Source organism: Mirounga angustirostris, unplaced genomic scaffold (assembly GCF_029215605.1).
Source record: "Mirounga angustirostris isolate CCGP_5_RB_7025 unplaced genomic scaffold, mMirAng1.0.hap1 SCAF_12, whole genome shotgun sequence".
Lineage (NCBI taxonomy): Eukaryota > Metazoa > Chordata > Mammalia > Carnivora > Phocidae > Mirounga > Mirounga angustirostris.
This window is the reverse complement of record NW_026991720.1, coordinates 71,967,957-71,987,030: the sequence shown is the minus strand read 5'-3', so window position 1 is coordinate 71,987,030 and position 19,074 is coordinate 71,967,957. Positions and strand designations below refer to the sequence as shown.

At 40.6% G+C, this 19,074-nt stretch overlaps 1 protein-coding gene across 5 annotated transcripts in view; it reads left to right on the top strand.

Annotated features, from left to right (window-relative positions):
* Window positions 1-19,074, top strand: part of CDK14 (cyclin dependent kinase 14) — a 550,615-nt gene that overhangs the window by 504,909 nt on the left and 26,632 nt on the right. The window contains exon 15 of one of the 5 annotated variants that reach the window (XM_064575298.1): window positions 5,812-13,058. The exons of the other annotated variants lie outside the window; for them this stretch is intronic. The gene's annotated coding sequence lies outside the window, so the exon portion shown is untranslated. Of the gene's footprint in view, window positions 1-5,811; window positions 13,059-19,074 lie in introns of those variants that run through there. 5 annotated transcript variants of the gene reach the window in all.

The window sequence follows — 19,074 nt, the reverse complement described above, 5'->3', positions numbered from 1 at the left end:
AAGATCCCTGTATAAAAATCTTCCCGTACACTACTAATTATTTCCTCAGGATAAATTTCCAGAAATTTTAACTCAAATTTTGAGCCCATAGGTATGGATAATTGAGGTTGCTAATATATTGCCACATTTAAAACACCGTTTTAGAAAAATAAAGTGGATGTAGTGTGCAACATGGCTTGGATGAGAGATTCTGTGAGAAGCAATTCAACATAGTGCTAAAGAATGCTAGGATTAGACAGCTTTGGTTCAAATCCTGGCTTTGCTTGCTGTGTGACCTCGGTCAGATAAATTCACCTCTGTACTTAGTTTCTTCCCGGGTAATGAGATAATTCATATGAAGCATTCAGAGCAATGCTTGGCACATAATAGTTGACACTGTTGAATTGTTATTAGTATTATTATGGCAATAATTTAGGCTAGAGGTGGTGAGAGCCTAGATTCAGTTAATGAGAAGAAAAATTCAGAGAGATATCTTTGGCGAATCAGTAGGACTGAGCAGCTGATTGGCTATATTGGCCAAGGGAGAGAAAAAAGTTAAAAGAGAGAGAGAGTCAAAAATTCTAAGCCTAGGGAATAGATTTCTTAGTGATGGAGGTGGTTCAGACCATACTCAAGTTGACATGGTGGTGGAGGGACACAGGCTGGTGTGTGTAAGTTGCAGAGTGCAGACTGAGGAAGGCCGTGTCGATTTGGGAACCATCAGGAGTGACCTTGGTGACGTAGAAATGGATGGACTCCCAGGAGAGAGCCAGGCTCAGGACCCTGGACTGCGGGAGGTGAGTGGAGATGGGAAGAGCAGGAAGATGGACCAGCCACAGAGACCGAGAAGATTGCAGAGGTAGACCAAGAATTAAACTGTGGGAGCCATGGAAGGATAAAGGTCACAAGGGAGAGGGTACTCTGCTGTGCCAAAATAGCAGAGAGTTCAGAGATGATGGGAAGTAAAAACCATTCCTAATTCTAGCTAATAAATCGAAAGCAACAGAGTTTGAATTTTTTTGTGTGTATTCTGACGGTTCTTTTGTTGACTTTTCCTTCTAGCGTCTTAAAACTTTTCTTGTGAATCTTAGTCACTGTGCTTTCATGGTCATTTTCAAACACTACTTAGAATTCTCCTTTGCTCTGTTAGTTGCATTTGAAAGAAAACTCGCAGAGCAGTTAGTCTTCCAGCTTGCCCTCTAACAGATCTTTGTTTCTCATTCATTTCATCTTCGGCACAGTTGCCTAAGCATTTGGTTCATGTAACCATTAAAAACGCATGAACAAAAATGCTGTAAAATAAACAAGACTGCGATATTTTATGCAGTAATCACTTGCCAAGCCTCCCCTTTGAAACTGAAGCCATTTTTGTGTCATTGAAGTATAGTAGAATGATCCCTAAGCAAGATTTCTGTTGGGTTGATGTATTAAAACAGATGAAATCGTTTTAAGTAAAATGTTAAAACCATTTACTTTCTAATTCAGACCAAGCTTGATCCAAAAATATTCATCATTCATCCAAAATTGAAAAAAAAAAAAAAAAAAACTTGCATTTTGACCCCCGATTCATTTGCTGTGTAAACCAGGAAAAACTTTTTCAGATATAAAAACTGTCATTAATGTAAATCATTTCTTATTTCATTCCACTTCGTGCAAGTTGTTTTCTCATATCATTTCACTCTTATTACATTTTGAGTTTTGGCTTACTGACACTAACTTACCACCTTCTAACTTTGTAAGTAACTCCTTACTAGAATTGGCCACCAGACCTCTCCTGACCAGTGACCTACGTATTGGTGTTCCCCGTAACCCTTAAAGTACATTTTGTTTTGGTTTGGTTTTGCATTTAATTTGAAGTATACTTTTGCTCTAGGCCTGGTCTCCCCGACTTTAAATCATCCTGAGGTTGATTTTTCCCCAAAACATGTGTTTGGGGTAATTTTTAAATCTCTTTGTTAGATTCAGCTTAAACTGGGGTTTTTTTTCCTCCTGTTTTCTATTATTTCTTGGGTGCGCAGCAAAGCACTGAGCCCAGATGGATTCTTTATAACGGCTGTTTGACAACGATTTAAAGGAGGGAGTGAGGAGATCCTTTTTTTTTTCTCTTGCCTACAGCTGCTCTCAATATGGCTCATCACGACTGAAAGGAAATGAATAAAGATGAGTTATCTGAACTGAAAATCAGCCACAGAGCAGAAGCAGTTCATACTCCCCAGCCCGTCCACGAATCCAGTAGGGAAAAGGAAGTCATTGCTGTCGTTTATTTATTCATATATTTTTAATGGTGGCAGGATTACTTTTTAAATCTTGTACCTTTGCGTAGTGGCCATTTGTGAAAGGCCATATGGTTTCGAATGAGATTTCCATCACATTCTGTGCATTTGAAACTATTTATATAGCACTGAGCTCTTGGCATGCCCAGCACTTGGAGCATGAGCAGACCCATGAAAACGCCGTAGACAAAACTAGAGAACATGCAAATAAATAGCAGTTAAGGAAATGTTAGTGGTTTAACATGCCATTTCTGGGTCGGCCTGCACTTGGATGATACAACCTCTATTTTATTTTAAGCAGCTATCATTTCCATATTTTGTGCATTACATGTCTCCAGTGATTAATTTCTACCCTTGTGACTTAGGTGTCTTAAGTGCTCAAAAGCGTTTCAGACAGGGGAACATGTGGACAGAGCATTCTGAATTTGGGTCCAGCATCGGATGGAGGATGATGTTCCCTGGAGAAGTTGCTGTGTCACACGTTTCGTGTTTTCTCTGTAAGAAGAAAAGTTGTGTATAAGTGTGAAAGGCAATTTCTAGCTGAAAAGATCTCATGTTGCCTGAGATTTGGGGATATGAGCACCAAAGCTCTATGTACAGTCAGCTTTTATCCACGACAAGCAACAGGCTCCCGATGGCACGTTCCGCAGAAGCCACACTGTGCTTCTAGATGTACTTCCGATTCAGACAGACCTGGATTCAAATCCCAGCGGCGTCATTTCTCACTGTGTGTCCAGGGGCAAGTCCCTAAATTTCTCGTTTTCTTTATTTCCTAGTAAGTATAGGATTGATCTCACAAAGCTGTTGGAGAATTCATTGAGAGAGGAGAGATGTCAAGTGCCTCCTAGTCCCTCGGAGGCATCACGGCCTTATGGCATGGCCGTCAGCTCTGGTTTCAGAGTCAACTGTCCGGGTTCTGACGCCTCCTGACTGTAGCCTTGAGAACAGAGCCCCCCCTTCCTCATCTAGACAGCAGCAGTGACCACAGTCACATCTCATGACTTGTGCTGAGGAGTGACTGAGATGTCCCACCTACGGCACTTAGACTAGTACTCGCCTGGTTCAGGGAAAGTGCTCAACACTCTCGCATGCTGACCTGGCAGGATGGTTGGGCAGATGGGCATCATGTCTGGGATTCCTAGCATGCCCTGAACACACAGTGAGCGGTGACTACCGTCCTTGTCATCCAAAAGTAATTCCATGTGGAGGCCCACCTCACCATGAGCACTCTTGAGTGGACCACCTGGCTCATCGCTCTGGAGTTCATCCTGGCCACAGCAGCATATGGTCTGGCACTTGCCATCTGTGATGCTCCTATTTTTCTCCAAAGCCATGATGAGTTCCACAGCTCCCAAGAAACTTCCTGTTTCTCTCATGATAGCCATTTGCCAAACATAGAGGTTTTTGACATCCCAGTTAGGCATGGCACTTCCAGACTTGTTACACTGGAGATGCGGAATTGGTCACAACTTGCATATTAATTTCCATTAATATGGAACATTCTCTAATTCCTGAGTGGTGTTCTCTGCAAAGTCATGTGTCCTTTCCAAGATAAGTTACACTGTATTGAAAATTGCTATAGAGAAGGAGGACCAGGGGCACCTGGGTGGCTCAGTTGTTAAGCGTCTGCCTTCAGCTCAGGTCATGATCCCAGGGTCCTGGGATCGAGCCCCCCATCAGGCTCCCTACTCCACGGGAAGCCTGCTTCTCCCTCTCACACTTCCCCTGCTTGTATTCCCTCTCTCGCTGTGTCTCTCTCTGTCAAATAAATAAATAAAATCTTTAAAAAAAAAAAAAAAGAAAGAAAAGGAGAACCGGGGTACCTGGGTGGCTCAGATGGTTAAGCGCCTGCCTTCAGCTCAGGTCATGATCTCTAGGTCCTAGGATCGAGCCCCACGTCGGGCTCCCTGCTCAGCAGGGAGTCTGCTTCTCCCTCTTCCTCTGCCTCTCCCCACTGCTCCTGCTCTCTTTCTCTCTGTATCTCTCTGTCCCAAATGAATAAATTAAAAAATTCTTAAAAAAATAGAAAAGAAAAGGAGGACCATGAGGGTCCATTCCAGGGCAGGTGTATATAGTGAGCGATCTTGCTGCCCTATCAGAGGTAAAGAACTGACGGGCAAAGGGTTCACATCTTTCTCCAGCTTAGCTGTAGTCACGTCCTGAGGTGGGAGGCAGCCATGGGGGGAGGGAGGTATTTAATATGCTGGCTATCTTGAAGCAACTCAAAAAAATTACATTCTTAAACTTCAAGACTCCAAAAGAGAATGGAAATTATGTTGCATTTTCAATGATGTGCCTTTCCCACAGGAGAAAAACTTTTAATATCTGTGAACACTTTCTTTAATACCCAACAAATGTGATATGCTGCTAATAGAAAAAAAAATGCCTATTTCAGTTGTGTGCTTCATGGTAATAGAACAATACAGAGTTGATATTGTAGTAACTAGGCTCTTAAAGTACCCTTCTAATGAAAAACAGCACTGTGTGGGCAAATATTTTCTGGCATCTTTATATTTCCTTTAACTGGAAACAGAGAAAATGTTGGCTTGGTGTCATGACCACAGGATACTGTGTTTCCTAACTAAAAACAAATTGTAAGGACAGTTTTGCCAAGAAAAAAATGAAGGTGGTTGGAAGGTATGGACTGGGCTCCTTCTGGTGCTCAGCTCTAACAGGGTCACTGCCGTAGCTTGGCTTACTGACTGAGCCATCCCGTGTGGTAACGCTATTGTCTGCTGCTAGTTCCTTAGGTATAGTCACTTACTGCCTTTCTGCCTCTTCTGCCCATTGCCCCAGTGGTAAAAAAAAAAAAAAAAAAAAAGCATTCTGTAGAGGTAAATAACTCAGCATCATGAGAATCCTGAACACTTGCAAATTTGGAAATATCTGAACTCTAAAGCAGATCTATTTATCAATTACCCGTAGGCCAGCTATTCAAAGCCCATATTTTCAAAGCCCATATTATCTAAAGCTGTGTCACAACTTTACTGTATGTACACATGGGAACAGAGGCTGTGCGGGAGCAACGAATGTGAAACCTTCCCCTGGGTTGCAGAGCATGATGGCCTCAAGCAGAGGGGGAAGGAAACAAAATTGGATGTAAGTCTGAGTTGTGCATCTAGTGGGGAAGAAAAAAGCACAAATCTAGAAGACAGGCAATGGGATCATAGTTTGAGTTACTAGCCTAGGACGGGAGGTGCCCAATTCATCTTGATGAGTAGAGTCTGGAATATGCCTATGGTGGTGTTTATAGGACGCCTGCAACTTCAGTCACAGATGGTGAGGGAGCCGTGGAGACAGTGCAGTAGGTCAGATGTGCTCCTGGTTCCCCTCCAGTTCCAAGCTTTTGGATCATATACTACTTTCTTAATGCATGAGTGTAATAGGAAGACGTGTTTGCAATATTTAATACCTGGGATCAAAATGAGTCAGGAAGGTTTCACTTTTGTCTGAAGAAATATTGATTAGAGATTACATTTAGAAATGAGATCCACCTTGGTTGGGAGAATGAGATGGTACCGAGATTTCCTCTAAAAATAATCTGCATTACTTTATCCAGGATGGAGAAAATGAAAAGGAGGAAAAAGCACAAGACAATAGGGAGGAAAGAGCCATCTGGGTGGAATAAGACCATGTGCTCCTGGCTTTGCCTTCCCCAGATCTTCAGCAGATTCCACTAAGAGCATCTCCCATGAGCCGAATTTCAGTGGATGGGTCCCAGGAGGGTGCTGGAGCACAACCATGGCAGCATAAGCATCACCCCTCTCCCTGGAATTTACAGAAATCTTGGGGATTGTGGACGTTCATGGACTCAGGGATTGCCTTTTTACCCAGACTCAAAGATCAGAAAAGCTTCCAGCCACCATGCGGCTAATACACATATAAAGATGTGTTATGACAGGGAGGGGAAAAAAATTCACATATGCAACCTGTGGCCTGTTAATGCTTGTGGGGAAGTGTTTAGTTCAATAGATGACTGAAACCTGTAGCCACATTTAGTTTCCGGTTATCCATTCATTTTACTTGTCCAGGTTTATGGTAATCAAATATTTACCATATACTGTATGTATTTTTAAAGATTTTCTTTGTTTATTTCAAACCTTTTACCAAATCCTGTACTTGCTATTTCCTTTTTTCATTTTCTTTGTTATAATGTATTTGTCAACTCCACTTATGTACGTGGATGTTAATGGGTTTTTCAGACTACAAGGTATGACTATGCAGTAATGCAGTTACTCTCATTGGCCAAAACAAAACCAAACTTCTTTACTTCATAATCCTATCATAAGCATTATGTATTTATGGCATGGTTCATTTGCCATGTGACTGAGGGCAGTTTACAAATTTATATATAATACAAAAGATGAAATAAATTATTGACTGTCTGCAGAGCCCCTGACTCCCACGGGTTCACAGTCTCGTTGGAGAGGGAGATGGAGGCCCACAGAAACCGTGGAAAGACAAGTGCATTCAGTGTCAATATTCTGAATGGGGAGACACTGCTCCTGGCTGGGATACTCAGAGTGGAGGTGGGGTTTGATCTGAACCTAGACATGTAGGTAGGATAATGGATATTGTGGGTTCGAAGAGGGTAGGTGGACAGACAGGGTTCAGGCAGGAGCCACCCCAGCACAGAATCGATGCAGGGACAGCTGGGGTGCGCACAGGGCAGCACGGGCAGATGGCTGGAGGGTGGGTTTCTTAGAAAGAGTGGAAGGTAACGCTGAAAAACTGAATTTACTTCCTTTAGAAATCAAGACGTTTGCCGTATAATTTAACAGCTAACCTGACTGGTGAGGTTCTTGAAATGCAAGACTTATTGCTCAAAGCAGTGCGTTTTTCTACAAGACCACACAGAGCACAGTGAGAAATAACTTTGTATTTTGATTCAAGGTAACAGCTCAAGCTATTTTTATGATGGACCTAATCCTAAAACAGCTTTGGAGCGAAGGTACCAAAATCAAACTTTTACAATTAAGTCAGTCAGCCTCTTCATTATTTTAATTATACTCTCTTATTAATAAATCCTTACCTTTACTGTTTCAAAACAGCTTGAGGCAGATAAAAAAAAAACAACAAATAAGTCTAAGATGGCTTTTAAAATCTAACATATGAGGAGCGCCTGGGTGGCTCAGTCGTTAAGCATCTGCCTTCGGCTCAGGTCATGGTCCCAGGGTCCTGGCATCGAGCCCCACATTGGGCTCCCTGCTCAGTGGGAAGCCTGTTTCTCCCTCTCCCACTCCCCCTGCTTGTGCTCCTGCTCTCATTATCTCTCTCTCTGTCATATAAATAAATAAAATCTTTAAAAAAATAAAATCTAACATATGATTGGAAAATAAGTAGTTAAACTGAATATTAAAACACCAAAGCTGTAGATACTGCTAAAGTCTTCTTGGCTTTCCCCACATAGCCAGAACATAAGAAATAAAATATGGGTCTTAGTTGTTTAAATTTGTGTATCAATAATTTCTATTAACAGTTCAAAAATGGCATACCAACATGAAACGTAACTACATTTTTTATATAGCACTAAAGTAAAAAATCTCCACGGAAGTCGAGAAGCAAATTAGCCATTCCGCCTTCTCCAAGCTTGATACTTAAGAAAGATTAGCTTTTTCTCTTGGTATCTGAAATGTTTGTTATTTTTTAAAAACTCGTGAAAGAGAAGCACATAAAAGAGAACAGTCACTGCCTTGTTTGGCAGGCAAATGGCATTAGCATGGACAGACTTGCTGGAAACCCCTCAATGGAGGAGTTTATAACACATGGAAACATTAGATTATATATATTCTGACAAAATGCTCTTTCTTGCAGAAGAGCATCTTCTTAAAGCAATCCAACAAAAACATCCAAGTTCAGGTTTTCAAAAACTTCTGTTCAAATCCCACAGTCCCAAGTTGACTTCATTCATTCAGTTACTCCATATGTATTTATTTAATGTTTCATGTATGTACAAGAAATTGCGCTGGGTCCAGTGTTCTCTTCAAGCACCTATTTCTCTAAAAATCTGTATTTGCATTAATAAGTACCTTTTCATTTTTTTTCTTTATTAAATATTTCTTGTCCCTGCAATCCCAGCAATCATTTGAGCTTTATGTTAAAGGGAAGTGATTTTGTTGTCGTTTCAGTGATACCTTTACATTCCTTTCCCTCTGAGGGATGGCCTCATGGAAGAGGTAGAAAGACTTTTTGGAGAGGAAGGGAGAGGTCAGAGGCAGGAGACTGGGGAGTCCAAGCTTGGAGAGGGGCTCTGTGAAGGCACCAGTTGAAGAGGAAATGGGAAGGATGAACGAGAGCAGGTTACTGTGAACTGGGCTGGGAGGCAGAAGATAAGGGAGCCAGAGACACGGGACACCCAGAGGCCTAGGGTAGTGACAAAGAGCAAAAGCCCCGGGGTCAGACTCCCAGCTTCAAATCCCAGCCTGGCCACCTGCTGACTCTGTAACCTGGAGAAGCCGATTACCCTCTCCACGCCTCTGGTTCCTCATGGATAAAATGGGGAAGATAGTAGTAACAATAATAACTGTATCTACCTCACTGGGTTGTCATGATGATTAAAGGGAGTTAATACACATAAAAGACTTAGAATAGTGTCAGGCCCGTAGTAAGTGATCTATAAATTTTAGCCATTATTAGGGTTCTAGAACCCTCTAGAGAAGAGACATACAGTCTGAGAGGACCGCCTCGGTTTGGGCGTGTGGTGCTGCCAAAGCCCCTCCAGACTCCCTTCTCTGAGAAGTGTTGTGCATACAGTAATACAAATTATGTGTTTAGAACACTTACATAGGGGCTCCTGGTTGGCTTGGTCGGTTAAGCGTCAGACTCTTGATTTCGGCTCAGGTCATGATCTTGGGGTCCTGGGATTGAGCCCCAAGTCGGGCTCCCTGATCAGTGGGAAGTCTGCTTGTCCCCCTCCCTCTGCCCCTCCCCCTGCTCTCACCCTCTCTCTATTTCTCTCTCTCAAGTAAATAAAATTGTTAAAAAGAAGAATACTTACATAATTGTTCCTCAATTGTCATCTGTTTTCAAAAAAAAAACCAATGTATCTGTATGTTCCTAGAAGTAGCACCGATGGGATTCATTGCTATCGTTCACTGCTCCCAGTAGTGATGATTTCCCCCCTGACCAACAAAGTAGTTAGTCAGGTTGTATTAAATGTGCTGTACAAGCCCGTAGCCAGTGAAAGCAGCAAAGAAGATCTTCTTGCTAGAATGTAATTATATTGTCTCCCTGGGTCCCTGAAATTGCTCCTCATGTCCAACCCATGTCCTTCTGGACCAGACAGTCTGGAATAAATTGGTGCAAGGAAGTGTCTAGGTTCTTTAGAAGCCAGCACAAGGTTTTATGAAGCTGCTGGTGGTTTTGCAATGTAAGTATTCCTAATAATAGGCCGAGGGTTTAAAATTCAGGAGTTTAGGCCCAAGAGGAAAATAACACTGTGGTTATTCTGAATTACTGAGAAATGAAGTGGTCCATATAAGAAAAAACTTTACATAAATGGAGTTTGCAACTTTCGGTACACAAACTAATTGCTGTTATAACCATTTTGGATAAGCACATGCATAAGGAATTCATTAAGGTTTTGAGATCCCAAATCATGGGCTTGAGTCTTACAAGTAACCCTTAACAAGTTGCATGATCATATTGTGTTTATATTGTCTAAGTGTTAGTTTCCTCATTTGGGAAATGGCAATATTAAGAGCATCTACCTCATAGGGAAGCTATAAGGATAGATTTCAGGAAGTGCAGATAGCAGGCAACATTATCTGCATTGCAGGACATTGGAAACACACTAAATGTCCAATAAGAGGTGAGTGATCGAGTCAATTATGGTATAGCCATATGACGTTCATTAGCTTAACAAGCCATTCCTTCACTGATGTAAAATTACAGCCAACTGAGATCCAAAACTATGAGGAAGTCTTAACTTTGTGGAGTAGAAATAACAATTATAATAACTAATATTTCCACAATGCTTAGATGCCAGATCCTATGTAAGTCTTGCACTTATAACTACTTATTAAGTCCCCAGAACAATCCTCAAGGAGAGCTACACATGCGGCTGCTAGGGCAGGGTATGGTTAAGAAATATGCCGGGCTGGTAAGTGGCCAGGCCAGAGTCAGGGCAAAGGAATTGGGAGATGTGTGTGCAGTTAGGAAGTCGGGTGGACTCCACATGGCCCCTCCAAGTCCCACCTTTGATTTCCTAGACAAATGTAGAAAGGCCGGGCTATGTCACAGATGAATAAAATGCACCATTATTGCAACGTCGGCGTTAATAGGTGGCCCGAAATATGGATGGAGACTGCCATCCTTGGAACAGAAAGCCCTTCCCGTCTCGATCGGCGGCCGGTGATTCTGCAAGCCCCACATCCAATTGCAGACCACTTTTCTGCCTGCCGTTACCGAACACAAACTGTGACGTACCGAAGGGGGATCCAAGATGAATTTGTAAAACATCATGTCAGGTCCTTTCTAGTCCCAGTATCCCCTGGTGATCCAAGGTTGGGGTCTAAAAAAATAGAACAGAACAGAGAAGAGGAAGGAACACCAACTTGCCACAGATACACATAGAGTGAAGGCGCTATTTTTGTTTAAACGACAGACAGCCGAGAAACAGTTATTTGATCCCTGCTGCTTGAGGGACAGTAGGGAAAGAAAGGTATTTTTGTGATCACTCCTCAGTGTTCCCCGTGCGGCTTGGTTCATACAGTCACAACAAAACCCAAGCTCTAATAATACATTGCAAGCAACCACAGATATGGTGCAAGCATTATGCCGAGTAGCAACTAACATCCAGCTTCTTTTTGATTACTTCCAGGCCTGTGACATTTAGGATGCAGCACATTTCTTCTAACCTCAGAGAACTCACAGAGTTAACAGCATCTAATAATCATGTGCTGACATAGAAACTGTAAGGAATTGGTGTCCTTTATCTGTCTTTCATCACATTTAGAGTGAAGGGGTGAATGAGTGCCATATTAGGAGTCCAAAGATACGGGTTTTGGACTAAATCTAACCTCATCACCAACTAGCTGTGACCTTGAGCATGTCGTCTAATCTCTATGAGGCCTCTGGCTCCCTTTCTCTAAAATAAGGATAGAGTTTTGGGTCTCCAGAAGCCCTTTCAACTCTCATATTCTGTGCTAAGTCATCAGGGAGTTCTGGCTAATAACAGTTTCAAAAGGGAATAGCGTTCATCCCATCCCCCCGGTAAAATCAGACAGCAGGAAGACCAAGAAAGCGGACATCCCAAATGCTTGTAAATGTTTACCCATCAACTGGGGATGGCTCAAATAGTTATCAAAGTAGGACTTGCACCCCCTTTTCTGAAAGGAGAAGCGAGACTCAGCGTGCGTTTGAACATTTTAAATGTCAGTTGCCTCTGCATTGTTTTTATTTTTAAAGTTCTCTCTATAGCATCATCATTCTCAAAGTTAGTCAGTCATGGCATTATTGAGGAATAGAAGCATGAATGTTTTTTTTTTAATCTCACCCAAGTCTTTACTAAGTGTTATTCTGTTGCAGCATGCTTGAAAATGTGTGGGTTTGGTCAACAAGTGCATACTTCTTGAGCAAAACGCAAAAGAGCAGTTTTCACTGTTTTCCTTCTACTTTTGTCAGTGCCCTTCACTGTTAACTCTCCCAAACCCCACAAACCATCTCAAGTGAGCTGTTTGCCAAATGCCGGTTTCCCTAATCAGGAGGCGGCGTGTTACTGACAGCCTTATGTGTAGAAGGTCTAGATGTAGAGACACTGGAGAAATGCATATCTGGATTTCTATACAGATTTTTTTTTCACAGAAGTCTAACAACTTCATGTAGTCATATCTTAGGAAAGGAAGTGTGTTGGGTAGCTTGAGCCTGCTACCCGTCCAGGCTCTGTGTGTCTGCTGTGAAAGACCAAATATCATCCCAGTGGACCTGACCGAGTTGAACGTAAATTCACCATTGAGGAGCAACTGGCTTCAGAATTAATAAAATTTATGAATAAATAGGATGGCCTTGCAAAGTGGCTGAACTAGAAGTGCCTCTTAATTAATTTTTTAAAGCAATGTAGCAGGCTTTAGCTGCCCTCCTGATGACAAAATTTATGAAATGAAATTATTTTGTAGAAGGCGGTTGGATGCCTTTCCATTTGCATTTTGCAAGATTAGAAAATGAATTTAACCCATAAGAGGATCATAATATAGAGCCTTATATTTTTGAATAAGATGCTGATCCAGCCTAGATGGTTGTTGGGGCTGGTTTTACCATCCAAGTAACTGGGCATTTTCCCTTTTTATTTGTAAGGTCTCTGAGTATGTGGGAATGTGTTTGTCAGTACATCTCAATTTCAGGTTTTGTTTTCCATACTCCCTGGTTTCTCTGACCTGTCCCAACAACACAGCTCAATCTGCATCTGAAGTGATTACTTGTGAAAATTGAGAGAGCTGGGCAGCCTGTGTGCTCCTGGACCCACTGGTGAAGCTCATTAAAGAATCAATCACCAGTGAGGGCATTCATCCACAAGGGCTGAAAAGGAAGCATCCAGATCCTTCCTTCACTTGAGAATATAATTCAGAAAAGCGGAATAGTTTTCAGTTGTTGCTCACTGAAGCTCAATTTTGAGAAGTCACCATAAAAGATGAGGCTGAGAATTATAATTGGGTCTTTGGTATAGACAAATTGTACTGTCTTTTGATTTTTTTTTTTTATTTTAAATTCCCCGTAAAAGGTCACTGGATACAAAGACAATCTCTGAATTTATTGAAGGGAAAGCTACAAAGCTGTTCTATGCAGCTCTATATATGCCTGTTTGTATTCCATACTCTTTTGTCATCCAGTAACAAACAGACAAAATGGAATTCAATCTAAGAATTTCTTTACCGTCTTTTAAAGATTTTCAAGGACTTATGTCCGAACAATAATGAAAATTTCTAGTTTAAAAGAGAAAAGACAAAGGCCCCCACATTTGCCTTGTATGGCATTGTTTCTGCATTCAGAGTGGCGAATGTTAGAAATACATTTCGAGTTGCCATTCACCCAGGTATCTTTTCAGCTCCCCTGCCTGGGCTGTGCATTTTTGACATGGTGGCCATTTCTGCATTCACACTAAAGCAACTCACTGCCCAGCTGAGTGCTATCGTGTAGACAGGGTCATGGCTGCCCTGTGAACCTAGTCTCAATGCCATGTTGCATTTGGGGCTATTTGCTGGGTAACTAATTAGGTCTCAACCTGATGTCTCAGTTTTGGGTTCCAAATTGACCAAGGGGACATGACGACATTGCCCCCGCATAACAGGGGGTCTGGGCTCCTCCAATGGAAAGAGAAGCAGTACAGTGTGTGAATCCTGGGCCAGCCACTTGGTTGTTTTGCAAAGCACTAACTTCTTGAGGCATAATATTCTCATCTAGAAAAAAAATGTGGAAAGAATAGTATCTATCTCATAGGTAAGAAAGAAAGCCATTTTGTAGAAGGTAGTTGGCTAGTTCACACTTTACAAGATCAGAAAATGTATTTAGACTAAAAGGAGATCATCATGCAGAACCTGATGTTTTTTGTAAGATGGTGTTTGAGCCTCAAAGCTGATAATTGGGGCCACTTTATATATGGTTATGTGAATTCGATAAATTAACTTTTGTAAAGTGGTTAGAACAGTGCCTGGCACATAGTAAGCATTTTGTGTTGGCTGTTGTTATTAATATAAACTCAGGTGTATGCTTATTACAGTCAGGGAGACCCTTGCAGAAGTCATAATTGAGAAATAAAATATTAAACAAAATGTTTACACTCTTTAAAGTTTCACTTTACTTTTCAGGCATGGTAGTATTCACCTTATATCCATCATCTTGTTAAAGACTACATGATTCCTTGGAGAACATATATTTTTCTCTGTTAAAAAGGAATTAAACAGTAAGTGTTGAAGGAGTAGGCATTTTCCATTTTTACCCATTTTTATATGTAGACCAAATATCCATTAATACAGGCTATGTTTCCTTTCTGGAATACCACACATTACACCATTGTGCTGCATTCCTTTCAATTTTTTAAAAGTCCTTTCTTCATTTAGAAATGTATTTTTCGTTTACCCACTTGGAGAGGTAGATAGCGTAGGTATTATTATTTCCAGTTTACAAATGTGGATCCTGAAGTTTTGTGAAACCAAGGTGAAGTGACCATCCAAGATCGTAAACCAGGTTCATAGTCCAAGGCCACAGTCATAACCCAGACCTCGACTGGGCTGGGCTTCCACCCCAGCCCCTTGACTGCTTCCTCACGCATCTGCTGAGCAGTCATTTCCAAGAGCTGAATAAAACCACCAACTTTGCATGATTTCCAAAGCTATTGATTGTGCCCCTATTCTTCGTTCATCTTGTGGATAATAAATCCATCCATTTAAAGACAAGAAGAATTCAGTGTTCAGCTGTGGTCTGCTACACACATGTCCACTTTCCTTGCATTTTCTTTGAACAGAACACAGTAAAATCTATTGTACAGCTCACCGGCGTGATATCGCTTTGATAGACACTGAGTGACCTAATATACACACTCCAGTGTACTCTAATCTGTGGTCTCCCAGCTCCCACTCGGCAGGAATTCTGAGATGTTGATGGAACCCCGTGATTTAACAGAGCAGCCGGGCTGCCCTTTCACCCCTCATACTGGTTCTGACAGCTGCCTGCCATGTGTAGGGAAAACCTCACAGGCTGAACCCCTATCACAGAGTAAAGGTCCTTGAATAAACATACAAGCATGATCATGCTACCACTCTAGAATGAAACTGTTTTTTTTTTTTTTTTATAATAAATTTGCAGTGGGGAAATTTTAGAGCTGAAGATCAGTAGCACCCCAAAGCGTGCCGAGTACCTTCTCCCTTTAAAAGTAAAACAAAATAACATACACAGGAAACCTTGGTCTTGTCCACACGTATTTGAGTGACACGTCTTTTTCAAATGGATTAAACCGCCTTGCCATTACCCAGATTTTTGCACTGGGAAAAGTAACAGCCCTGCCAGAAATGATGTGCAGCATCTCCTGGGTTAGTGAGGAAACTCGATTTGTTTTTAAGCTATCAATTTAATCCGCCCTGCCTTTTTACTTTTATCAGGATGTTCTTCAGGTAAAGAATGGAAGGAGGCTTTAGGCAGGACTACCATCCTAAATATAAAGTTGGTTAAAAAAAAAAAAAAAAATCCCTCCTCAGCCCAAATAGCATTGTGCTTTATAATACATTCTTTTCACATACAGTACCCTGCATTATCATGGCTAATGTTTTCCTGCTGAGCTGCCATCGTCTTTTGTCAAGCTGTCAGGGTATTAAATTGATGTACCTTCCACATTTGGATAGAGGTCATTATCCTGTTGCCTGGTTGCATTGCCTCTGCTGAGCAGGTTAACTGCTTGAGGTCTTTCATCTAGATAAATGTTTCGCCAGCACTTTTGCTCTGTGATGACATGAGCTGTTCCTTAGAGGTCAAATAGTGATGTTATGATAAGCTGTTCCCTGTGTGTTCACAGATACAGAAAAGACTGGAGTCAAACTTCATCACAGGCCTAAAAATAATGATAAATGCTCATCTCAGTACACGTCTCCCCCAGAATTTGTGGCTCTTTAGAACTATGGACTTATGTTTTAATTTTATATACAGAGAAAATGTTTGCTCTTAAGTGTTTTATTGTTTCCATATTATAAATGACTCCACAAAGTGTGCTGGAATTTCCCCTTTAGTTCTGATGATGGCAGAAATAAATGACTGTGTGTGTGTAAAAGATAGTATGCATTATAAATTTGCAGGTTTTCTAATATAAAATAACATTTAGAGTAGTTTAAAGACCACAGTATTAACACCTTGATACTGTTCACATAGGAAGACAAGGGGAAAGATACAATTAGATCATTTCACTTTAGTGAAAACTGACTTGCTAATCAAAAATAATTTTGGTTGCTTGTATTTGATTTTTTTTTTGAGAGAGAGAGATACAGATGTTTATTTTAAGGGACAGTTGGGGAGAGGGTGTATTTAATTTTTTATAATGAAGAATATACCAAATAAAAAGGAAAAATGATTTTAAGTGATATTATAACCAAATAACTTTTTTTAAAACTTGTTTCTGAATTCCCAGGTTTTCAATTCAGTTTTTTCCCCATCTTTTTTTACTGTGGTAAATACATAATAATGTAAAATTTACCTACTTAACCATCTCTCGGTGTACAGTTCAGCGTGGTATGAAATATATTCACAGTGTTTGTACCCATCACCACCATCCATCTCCAGACCTCTTCTCTTTAAGTGGTTTCCCAACTGAAGCAGGCTTTATCTCCGTAGCTTCCACGACTAGTGTTGTTATATGAGCTACAAGATGCTTTTTTGAGTAAAAAAAAAATAAATAAAAAAAAAAAAAGATGCTTTTTTGAGTAAATAAATTTTTTTTAAATCTTTTTTTTAAATTCCACTTTAAACTATAGCCTCCTTTGAAATGTAAACACATGACACTATATAATTTTAGCCAAACTGCCTCATTTTAATCTTTGACTAACTTCATTTTATGTCTAGTCTTTTAAAAATATATTTAGCTTTTTTTCTTAATGCATACTGTTACTTTCAACAATTGGCCTAGATTTTAGATTATTGCTTTATCATTAAGAGTCACCTATGTACAACCCACAAATGTATCATAAAACACACTTTAAATCCTGCTTAGAGGCACCATCTTGTTATTGAACTTAGAGTTGAGGTCAAATGCACTGGTAAACTTTTTCACTTACCTGCTATTAGGTGGTGTAGAAATAAACCTATGAGTGAGACGGTGAGAACCACCTTCAGTGGAAGATTCTGTATTCCCTTTCCTGTCCAGTAACTGTATCACCATCAATGCAGTGGCCCGAACTAGAAAGCTCAGTACCTTCCATAACAGGCCCTATCTCTTAACCAGACATTGAGTGAGCCCCCACGGCCTGTCAGTCCTTTCTGAATACTGTCTTAAAGTCCATTTGCTTTTCTACACTCCCCATTGTCTTCTAGCCTTGGTTGAGGGCCTCTTTCTTCCTCATCTGCTTCCTTAATTGTTTCTGTGCCTCTAGTTACCCCGACTCCCGTTTCTCACCACCATCCGTCTTCCTCACTGCTAAGAGAGTTTTCTTTCCAAAACATCAATCTGATCAGTCACTCCCTACTTAGAAATGTTCCAGTCGGTCCCATTGGCTGGAGAATAAGGAGCCCTACATCATCTGGCCCTGATCGATCTTTCCACCTAATCCTCCCCCTGTCCCCCCAAACCCTTTCAGGACTACAGCCATGGAGACACTCAGGGTGCTAAACATGCCCCCCTCTCCCACTCCCTAGACCTGTTTCCCTCCCGGTGGAAATGCCTCCTTCCTTAAGCTTTCAGACTTATTTTTTTCTTTTTTCTTTTTTTACTTCTCCAAGAAGAGGTCATTGTTCTAGCTCTTTTACCTTGTACTTTACTACTGCACTCACATTACAATTTTATTTTGGTTCATTTATATGTCTCCCTCATCAAATTATGAATTCCTGTAAATCATGGATCACATCTTATCTGTAGTTTTCAAACTAGGATGAATCTGCCCCTCTACACCCAGACTCTTTCCTAATTTCCTATTCTGTGCTATAATTCGTCTTCTTGAGAATACCTGCTGCTTCACCTTTCCCAATGGCCCTTCTCCCCCTTCACCAAAGAAAGCATCCTCTCTCCCAACCCAGCCTTAACATGTAGTATTGTCTTCAGCTGTAGAGACCCCCAGGCAACAAAGAAAGGGATACATCCACTTCTACCTACCAGAAAGCTTCCTCTAATCAAAGCATCCAGACTTATTCTAGTAATAAACAGTTCTTCCAGGGATACACCAACTGATTTGGGGAGAAGGGAAGCCATCTTCATCTACCTCACTAAGAGATGCATTTCCAGTAAAAGTTTAGTTTTATTTTTAATAATTATTTTCAATTTTGTAATATTTTATCACTTGGATCAATTTTCTTGGGAAATTTTTAACTAAAATTCCTGTACATATTTATGTTATAGAGTATGATAGAGTGATAATGACATTCCAGGATAAGAATGCATTATATTAGGATAAAATTCTATTAGAGAAGTGCAATCAATGTACAAGATAAGGAAAAAAACGTATGATGTAAAATTTCCCACTGTTAAAGAATAATTTATTCTTGTACTTTTTTTAATGGAATATGGTAGATCCAATATAGTTATATTCCACTGGACCCACCTTAAAGAACGATGTAAAATCTTTAGCTTAAAATGTCAATATTTTCAGTAAGGCAACATTACATCCTTTACTACCATTCAAATTTATGATAAAAAATATCCCATTTCAACTTTAAAATGTGCAGAGGAATATACAGTGTAACAAAAACATTTGTGGAGTAATCAAGCAAAAGAAGGTTGAAGACTTAAAATGATCACATTCTAATCCTAGAAATGCAAAGCAAATGTATGGAATGTTTATCCTGTTGTTGTTTTATTTTACAGTTTTATTTACTGTTATTTTAGTGTTACAAAAGTTATCCAAGTTATCCAACTAGGCAAATTCACTTTCCTCCCAGTTATACCAAGCAATAAGTATTATCCAAGGCTAAATAGGACCATCTAGAACACAGGTCTTCTGCCCATCCCCATCGCTGGGCCTAAGCCAAAGAACCTCACCGATATCCAATGGATACAGAACTCACTGGATTTCTTTTGTGCTTTCCCAACTTTATTAATTCCTGTCCTTGCTGCTGATCTAGAATGAAAGAGGCTAGGGCAAGAGTTCAGTGTGATATGGATTTGGAATTACACATTTGAGAAATCAGTGTCATCTGA